The 9,512-nt window shown below is 42.0% G+C and overlaps 1 long non-coding RNA gene across 1 annotated transcript in view; it reads left to right on the top strand.

The window, feature by feature from the left end:
* The window catches only part of LOC117943641, a 19,867-nt gene extending 18,445 nt beyond the window's left edge, over positions 1-1,422 (top strand). The window contains exon 3 of the long non-coding RNA XR_004656398.1: positions 1,410-1,422. This is a non-coding gene — a long non-coding RNA (uncharacterized LOC117943641). The remainder of the gene's footprint in view (positions 1-1,409) is intronic.
* The last annotated feature ends 8,090 nt before the right edge of the window (positions 1,423-9,512 follow it).

Here is a 9,512-nt window from a genome sequence, read left to right as displayed (position 1 = left end):
ACACACACACACACACACACACACACACAGAGACCGAGACCAGCTGTGCCCTAAAGCTGTCAAACCTAACAGCTGGACTTTGCAATTCTCCCCTCTCAGTGAAATATCACACCACATTTCTGGCACCGAAACCCAAATTAACAAAAAGGATTTGCTTAGCGTGTCTGAATAACCAAGTTTTGGAGAGGAGCAATTGGCAGGGTTGTGTGAAAATTAATGGGTTTGGGGAGTGCTTTGCCTGATTCAAGAACTATCCATAATAGCCCTGATTTGAATCATTGTTTTGTGTGTAACAGTCTTTTGTCTTTTGTAACACCTTGCAGTCCCCGTTGACAGCAATCTACACACTCCCAGTTAGTAAAGTGTTGAAAATCATCAATTCCACTGGGCTTGTTGCCGTGGTGAAGGCTTGCAGCGACAAGGTTGGCAGGGTGTGTTTGTGAAAGGACAGGACAGGCCGGAACGAAGGAACAGCTATGTCAATACCGCCAAAATGGGAAAAACAAACACTTCTGGTTGAAGTGTCGTTTCAGTTATTTTTCCCCCTGAATAGTTTTCCCTCTGTAAATTTCCTCCTAGTATCCAGACTAAATAGCCAGACAAAACTTGTTTCCTGCAGATATTTCAGTATTTTTCCTCCACGTTCGACATATCCTATAAAAACTGTAGATAAGACAAACTTTTGCTTGATTTGCATCAACAGAGGTTATAAAGGAGTTAGAAGAATCATGGTGAGTTACCCCTTTCCTATCCGTGCAGAGCCTCATGAGAGGCAATGTTAGCCCGCGTGGGTGAGCTGGCCCTGTGTTAAACTCTTCTCTGTCCTGGATCAAGTTTACAATTCTGCTTGGTTTAATAAAGCGGATTCCCCCACAGATGAACATGGCTCTGGAGCACCTGGCCTTGCCCTTTCCACTGCGGGCTCTCTCACGACACTGTGACGCTCTGCAGCACCTGTTGGACGGAACTCGGGCAGCAGATGTTCCCGCTACATTCCATCCAAAAAGCATGACTATTGATTTGGAGGAAATCCCTGCCAGAATCCATCATGTTGTTTGCTTCTGAAAGTGCTCTGCACCAATTTGTCCTGCTTATAAATGGCAGGAAGTGTACATACTTTTTGCAAGGCGCTGGAAGCTATTTGTCATTAGAAATAAATGATTGGAGACAGACAGACAGGTGAATACAGACACCCATTAACATGTGCATTTAAGCACACACACGGTTATGAACATACTTGTTTTTCTGCCCTGCTCTGTAAACTGTCTCTGTCATACAAATCAACAATTTACTGCTATCTGATATCTGTCTTGGGACACAAATGTTTTTTCTTTTTTTTTACGATCACAATAAAGGCATTTACCATGAAAGGTGGTGCTTTTCCTGCCACTGTGCTGAAACAAAATGAGCTCAGCGTGGCTCAGGAGATATGTATCGCAAGGCGTGTTTGCTGACGGATAGGAGTCTCCAAACCAAGCAGATTCGACAGCCTGACAAGTGGGTGACTTATGGAACAAATTGGCTGTACAGTGCATGGTTATCTTGTCACATGCAGACGTACCTGACAGGAGGTGGGGGGAGAAACACTAGGGGAGTGAATGACAGAGTGAGTGAAAAGAGTAAAGAGGGCATGTGACATACCTGTTGACATAGTCAGGGATAAGGTGGGAAAGTGAGTGAGTGGAAAGAACTAACAGACAAAATGAAAAAAATAGGTGCAGACAAAGATGAGGACAAAAAGGAGGGAAACTTTTGATACTTCTCGAAGATAGAAAAAGTGGGAAGCCCCCATTACACCACACACACACACACACACACACACACACACACACACACACACACACACACACACACACTCTTCCCCAAACTCCCTCTCCTTGCCATTATCCCCAATGGCCAAAATAAGGCTCTGTCAGAGAACAGCCCATGCAGCTGCAAGCCCTAAAGTACTATCAGACAATTACTGGCTCTGGTTGCCTTGGCAATATGTTGCTTTCTTCCAAGCCATTCTACTTACCACAATGTTCAATAATATGAACAAAGCCAAGGAAAGGCCAAACAATAGACCTTTGAACATTGCTTTTCTCTCTCCCCCTTTTCCCCAAAATGATGAATCCCCCCTTAATGACTTCAAATATCCCAGTTACAAAAACATTATTGAATGTTCTGTGCGACCCGGGGATTCAGGGGTGCAAGACCTCTTGTAGGGACTGAGGGCTCCCCTAACTCCCTCTCTTGGTATTGTGCTACTTTTCTTTATTAATGGGGCATTAGTAGGGTCTTGCATGGGTGTGTGTGACATGTCCCATGGACCGACTCAGTGTGTCTGTGGATGTTTTGGGGCAGTGTGTGTGTGTGTGTGTGTGTGTGTTTATGTGTGCGTGTTTGTGTGTTTATGTGTGCGTGTGTGTGTGTGTGTGTATGTGTGTTTGTGTGTGTCCTCTGCATACAGACCCCATCTGTTTGGTGGCCGGACACAGTCTGGGAAAGTGTGTGCAGGCGAAGAATTCACACACAGCACAAAGGTCCAATTATGAGCCCCCACTCAGAGAAGGAGAAGGGGGAAGGACGGGGGATAATAGGGGCTTGTCCATCTCGGAAGAGGGTATGATGGTTTCCTTGCCTCTCACCTCGCCACGCTCTCTCCTCCCTGACCCACCACAAACAAAAATGTGTCAACAAGAACTGAGCATGCGGAAATTCCTTTGCAGAAAAACAGGCCTGCTATTTGAGCATTATTTATGCTGTAAATCAACAGTTGTAAAAACAAGGCTATGTAAGAAATTATAACATGAAGCGTATATTCAAAATATGCAAAACACAAATACACGGCATATACCTTCTACAAATAGTTTTAATCTCTCATGTACATGCAGAGAAAGTGCCACTTCCACTCTATAGTCCTTCTGTTTCCAGCTTCGTCTGATGTGAGTTTAATCTCTGTTGTGCTTCTGGCGTCTGAACTGCTTCACCTTCAGTCCGACTTTAATGTAATAATGATTAGATTAGCCAGTATAGGAAGAAAGTGATAGTAGCTCTGCTAGCGTCACCTTTCAAGCCCCAACGGTGGTTCAACTGGTGCCAGCTCAACTTGGAGTTCTTATCTTTAACTTCAGCCACACACTTTTTGCTGTTTGATTCAGGATCGTGACGTGCCTTTTTTATCTCGACAAAATGTCAGGCGACAACAATGCTTTACTTTGACATCACAGACCTGTAGTAGTTATGAGTCTAGACACTCTTTGATCTTGCGTGTCATGTTTGAAGTGGTCAGGACAATGTGTGAATTCCCTTAACGTGCTATCAGTGAAGAGCTGTGTGCATGGGGACAAACCTTCACAATTGTGACTTGGTTCTCGGCTGGGACAAAGTCAACAGCCAGACGAACATGACCAAGTCAAAAATTATGAGGGTTGAGCTGTAGATAATTCACAAAGTCAAAGACACTGTTGAAGTGACCTACCTACAGCCTTCATACTGGGCCTTTCAATCGTTTGCCAAACACCATAAAAATAACCTTTTGCAGTCAATAGGTACATTATCTGAGAATATTTGAAATGAACACATTTTTTGAATACAGGAAAGGGTAGATCAGATTGCGATGCTAAAATTTGCATTTCCCATGGATGGGGAAGGCCTGTCTGACTCTGTTTCTGATTAGGAAGTACTTGCTGCCTTTGTTAGTTGGATTGGTTTGGTTTAGGCATTAGGAGGAAGATGTTTAAGGGTTAGGGCAACAATTCCAGGGTAAGCCAATCAGAGCCAAAGTAGGGCCATGCCTTTGCCATCCTTGGAAATTAAATATTTCTTGGGATGCTCCCCAAATGAGAAGGCCTCTGGATTTGTATATTATTACAATGATACAAATGATACTACAAGGGAAGTATCTTAGTAAATATGAAGCTACCAGCAGCTGGTTAGCTTAGCATTAATACTGTAAACAAGGTGAAACAGCTAGCCTGCTTCTGTCCAAAGGTAAAAAGAATCCACTTTGTCAACGCTGTAAAGTTGCTAGGCAACCAGCGGAGACTCAAGGGAGGTACTGCACTTGGCCAAGAAATAGTCCTATGCATAAAAAAAGTGATACAACGTTTTAATTACTGACCTTTAGAGCTGTTGGTAAGGGGACTTTGTTATCTTAGGACAGAGCCAGGCTAGCTGTTTCCATAAGTTTCCAGTCTTTATGCTAAGCTAAGCTAAGCTAACTGGCCGCTGAATCCAGCTTTATTTTAACAGGACTGAGGTATAAATCTTCTCATCTAACTCTCAGCAAGAAAGTAAATAAAAATAACATTTCAAACTATAAATATAAAATTAAAGGTGATTTCTATTTTCAGTATTTCAGTTTTATTTAACATTATAGATACTGAGGCGAGTAACACATTCGATATTTGTTAGGCTTCCATCATAGCAATGTACTAGATGTATTCACAGATTTTCTAATTTGTAATATTCAATATCTATAACAAATTCATTAAAGTATACCTATATGTCAATCTTCTGTGTTTAGAGTAGTCGGCAGAACAGCCTGTCATAGAGTGCATTCAGGTTCATTATGATCCTGGAGGAACTGCATTCAAAAGCTTATTGCAGTGCGTGCCATTCTTTGTTGAGAATGTGAATGTAGAAATATGCATTCATGCATTATATGCCATGCGTGACACGAGGGAGCATGTGTCAATGCAAGGGTGTATGTATACATGCACGCGACGCACATTTGTAAGGAATGGAATGAACAAATATACCGTTGTGTGCTTACAGAATAAATGTGTATGTGTGTGTGTGAGCATCTGACACTCAAGCATCAGCAGCTGGTGAACTGCTCTCACACACCAGGTGTGACTTGTAGCTCTAGGCGCTGTGTCAGCACATAGTGCAGTAATATGACACTTTAAAGAACAAACACACACACACACACACAAACACACACACACAGACACACACAGATATTTACCGTACTGCATGTACACACAGAGTACATGGTACAGGTGTGAATCTTCACTTATCTCCAGATTTGATTCGATTACAATGATCATGTCTTTGATTCAATATCACAGTGCATCACGATGCGTCAAATACCATTTTTTTTATTAAAACCATATAGGCTATTTAATTTATAGCTTTTCAAGCTTTAAAAATAAAACATTCTGCAGTGCTCTAATATTGAATACATTGGATAAATAAAACTACAGCAGTGAGCACATGGCACTTCCTGAATCTGCAAAACAAAACAGATTGTGTAAACAGAAATGTTATGTCTAAAATAAATCGTAAAGATAAATAATCGATTATAGCCCAGTCGATTATCGATGCAGCATCGTCCATGTCCGTAAGTCGATGCATCGGTTATTTGATTAAGTTCAACACCTCTAGTATATGGTCACACAGATTTAAACATAGACAAGAAGACACAGATGTGCAATCAGAATGCAGCAGATTTAAGTTTGAAAAGCATAAATCACTGCTTGCATTCATTTTGATCTGATAGGCTGACAGCCTGGGGAGCTTTGTAGACAGAGAGAGAGAGAGAGAGAGAGAGAGAGAGAGAGATAACGAGAGAAAGAGAGAGCTTCATGTCATGTAGTACTTGCAGTGTTCACGACTGATGTGACCGGGACACACAAGTGGTAAAGGCAGGCAATAAAAGGCATTTGGTTGCCATCTGTCTCTGTGGCTTCAGTGTCAAACAGTTGGCTGTCAGGCTCATGCCATAGACACACAACCAGGATAACCATTAGTCCATAAACAGGCGCCCTTCTATAGACAAATGGTTAGGGATTTCTATGGTCATGTCTGTGGTGAGATAGTGGCCATAAAGCAATGACATACAGCTGTTCTTGTGAAATACAGGCAAAGTGGAACTGGAATCAAGACAAAATGCCTTTAAGGAGGGTTTGTTTTTTGTCAAATAATATCTTATATATAGTGTCTTAGGCTGAATCTCATTTCTCTATCTTACCACTACCCCTTCCCCCTTCCCCTAGGTTTTGCTTGTTCATGTGAGACGTGATCATCTAGGATAATGGGATGTGGCTTGCTTTTTAAGCACGAGGGCAAGTCATGTGGAGACATTGCCCTCATCAGAAATGACCCACATATTCTGACTGTATTCCTTTTGTCAGAATGTTACTTGCTTATTACTGCTTGTTACTTGCTTGCTTTGTCCTAAAGGAACGTTCAATTTGGCCGTTACATTTCGGAATGTTAGAATCTTCTTATTCTTTCTCTTTCCTTTCTTCTTCTCTCTAGAAGGAACTGGACAGGCAACAGCCTTCACACTTTTGAAATCCCACTAGCTAAGCAGCCTATAATGAATTGGCAAAATGGTGGTGAAATGATTTTAGGTTTCCTAGCTTCAATAAAAGTCAAAATTGGCAAACTATAAATTGGATGACCGTATTGAAGAAATGTCTTACAGTGTCTGGCCCTACATGGTGCTACGCACACAAAAATATATCTGGAAAATAACAGAAAACGTTCTGACAGCTATTTTCCCGGACGTCAATAACATTTTGTAATTAAAACAGACATGGTGTGTGTAGCTACAGTAAAAATACAGAACATCTTCTCATATTTAAAGTCCTCTCATACAAAGCTGCACCATTAGTAAACTTTTGAAAAATCATAATTTTTTAACGTTTTTTTTCTGTTCCATTTTTTAAATGCGTTTGTAACGCTTTTCAACTCTTTTTCTCAACGCTTTGAGAAGCTTATTTTTTTTAAGTCCTGGTTAATGAATTACAATAACGGAGTTGTGAACAGCTACTTAAACTAATTAATAATAACGTTAATTGTTGGAGTACATGCAGAGACATATCCCATGATGCAATCGAAATGTAAATAAACAGAAACGCAACTGTGAATCACGTTCTAAGGCCAATTTCTGTTGAAATATACAGCTGTTGTGTCTACTGTGTCCTTTACCTTTGTTTGACCGCCCATCGTGTACGTCTGGACAAGGCATCAACTTCTCCCAACTAGTGGTTAACAGTAAGTACTTTATTGAAGCTTGATAATCTGCAGAATTAATCTTTTTCTTATAAGGAAAACAGAGTGGGTGATAGGAGCAGCGCTGACAGACATGCTGAGGACACATACACCGCCGGCTCTCACTTCTATCCCTCTCGACAGCAGACTTCCCTATCGTCTCCGGCTTCACATAAGCCAGTCGTTGGGATTTAGAGGTTATTACTTTGTGCTCCCTTCTTTGTCTGAGGAGTCATCTTTCTGAGTGGAGGTGAGATCGGGGTGAACACAAGAGAAATGCAGTGTAACTGGGTTATGCAGTAGTGATGTTAACAAACAATCCTGAACGCACATCAACTCTGATGGAAATAATCTTTGATGACAAACGTGGGAGGGGGGGGGGGTGGGGGGGTTACCTAATATTTGTCAGTGAGAGGGAAATTGATGATAGGAGAAATGGTAAAGTAGCTTGTGAGGAGATCAGCCCCCCCCCCCCCCCCCCCCCCCCCCCCCCCTTGAAGTGCCCCTTATTGTGAGGCCTGTAGTGTTTGAGCACTGAAGGTCATGGGTGACACCTGTTTCCCGTCTCATCTCCCAACATCAAGTTGAGTTGCTGGAAGGGGTGGGGGGTCTCAACCCCCACCAGAGCGAAGCACAAAACCTCCTGTGTTCGTTTCCTGCCTCGAGCAAGAAAAAAAATATCTGAAAAGGGGAGGAAACAGCCAAGTTTGTATATAAGGGTCGGAAATTAATTTCCGAGGTGAAAGGAAAGGCATGCATGCCTTTGAAGAAAATAAGAGTTACTCTGCTTTATTAAAGCCTTGTTTGAACAACACACTCAAACTGCAGGCCAGGTTCAAACTTGGATACTTGGGCCAAACAATTTTGCCACTTTTGTTACGCTTACAAGACAGATCTGTTGTTTGAGTAACTGCAGCGTACTGTATTCATGACTCTGGTTACAGCAAGTCCGCATGGACCTACATGTAAACATTGGAGAGGGTTTGCCCCCTTGTGGAGGAAGATTGCACCTCTATGTCTGACAAGTGAACCAAGCCAGAATGTCTGCCAAATCCGACAGAATAATAATCACTTGTGCAATGTAAAATCTATTTAATATGACATATATTTCCTCAGATAATCTCAAAACAGTCACAACAAGCAATGTTTGCCAAAGGCTGTCTGGTTTTATTGGACCTCTCAGTTTGGGAGAGTTGTACCTGTTTGCGCTGTACTGCTGGATGACAGTGAGCCATCTGCTTTCTGTTGTCATGGTCACAGCCAGGCCCTTGTCTTTTAACATATGTGCATATCCAGAGATTCATACAGTACGTACAGATAGTGTCCAACAGACCGGTAGTAGGGAAAAGCTCTGCAAAAGCAGAAAATCATCTGCTCCCAGTGTCTTAAATAGCCTCCTGTTTCCCAGCTGACTTCTCTGCAGCTGAGATGTGAAACTGCTCCATGTTAGGCCCGGCCTGGCCTAGGCCTCCTCACATGCCACTGTGCTTGCAGCTGTATCCTGACTCAATGTAAAACCTCAGCTGGTTCTCCTCTCCTAACCATCCTCCTCTTCTTCCTCTTCATTTTTTTTTTATTCTCTCCATTTCTTCTATGCCCCTCCCTATATCCACATGCCAAACCACTTATAATTCAGTTTAATAGCCTTTCTTACACTTATTTCTAATGGAAGCAAGACTTACTTTAACACTTATTCTTTTTTATTGAAATCCTGAATTATAAGTAACTTAAACTAGAGAAAATCATTTTCGAGACCTGAAAACATCTCACAGACATAATTGCAGACACAGTGTGTGGACAGTCAGAGCTGTTAATCAATATGTGTAAGGACATCCAACAATACTTTGAAACAAAAGAGTAGTTTCTGCCCATATTTCATTCAAAACCAGTTATTGGGGGAACAGACAGCAGATGGCATCAGTGAGCCAGACCTCTCTGACCTGAGCTCTGACCAGTTGATGCTTAGGTTGTTCAGCAGAGGGCATTAGGGTGCTGAATGAATAATAAATACTAACCTCTGTCTCCCCTCTGGTGGATTTACACCTAATCATTAACCATTATAACATGATAATCAGCACAAGATAAGGGAGTCAGAGCAGTGTCAGCAAAAAAATACTATTTTGGGGCTGACACTGCACGCTTACCTCTAAGATGTATGGCATCCCATGGTGCACTTGACTCTAGAGGCAAGCTGTGTCATCAAGGGAAGGGAGTCACCCACAGTTAGTATTCTAACTCCCACATTAACAACACTGATAAAAAAATATCAACTACACAACCAGATTTTCTAATCTTGTGACATTTAATGTCAGTTTCTTTACTTCTCCCCCCACTGTATCCAGGTTTTGTCATGGGAACATGCCGTAGATGGGAGCTGACAGCTGTTTGGGTGTATTGAAATTATTCAGACAATCTGGCAAACCCGCCTCCTGGACAGATGGAGAGGTTGGCAAGGTAGTGAACACATTTAGCAATGTCACACATCACTCTGGATTTGCCAGCAGCCATACTCATTTCATCATTTT

This window comes from Etheostoma cragini, chromosome 4 (assembly GCF_013103735.1).
Source record: "Etheostoma cragini isolate CJK2018 chromosome 4, CSU_Ecrag_1.0, whole genome shotgun sequence".
In the NCBI taxonomy this organism is placed as follows: Eukaryota; Metazoa; Chordata; class Actinopteri; order Perciformes; family Percidae; genus Etheostoma; species Etheostoma cragini.
The sequence above is the reverse complement of the archived record's forward strand: the minus strand, read 5'-3'. Positions and strand labels throughout refer to the sequence as shown.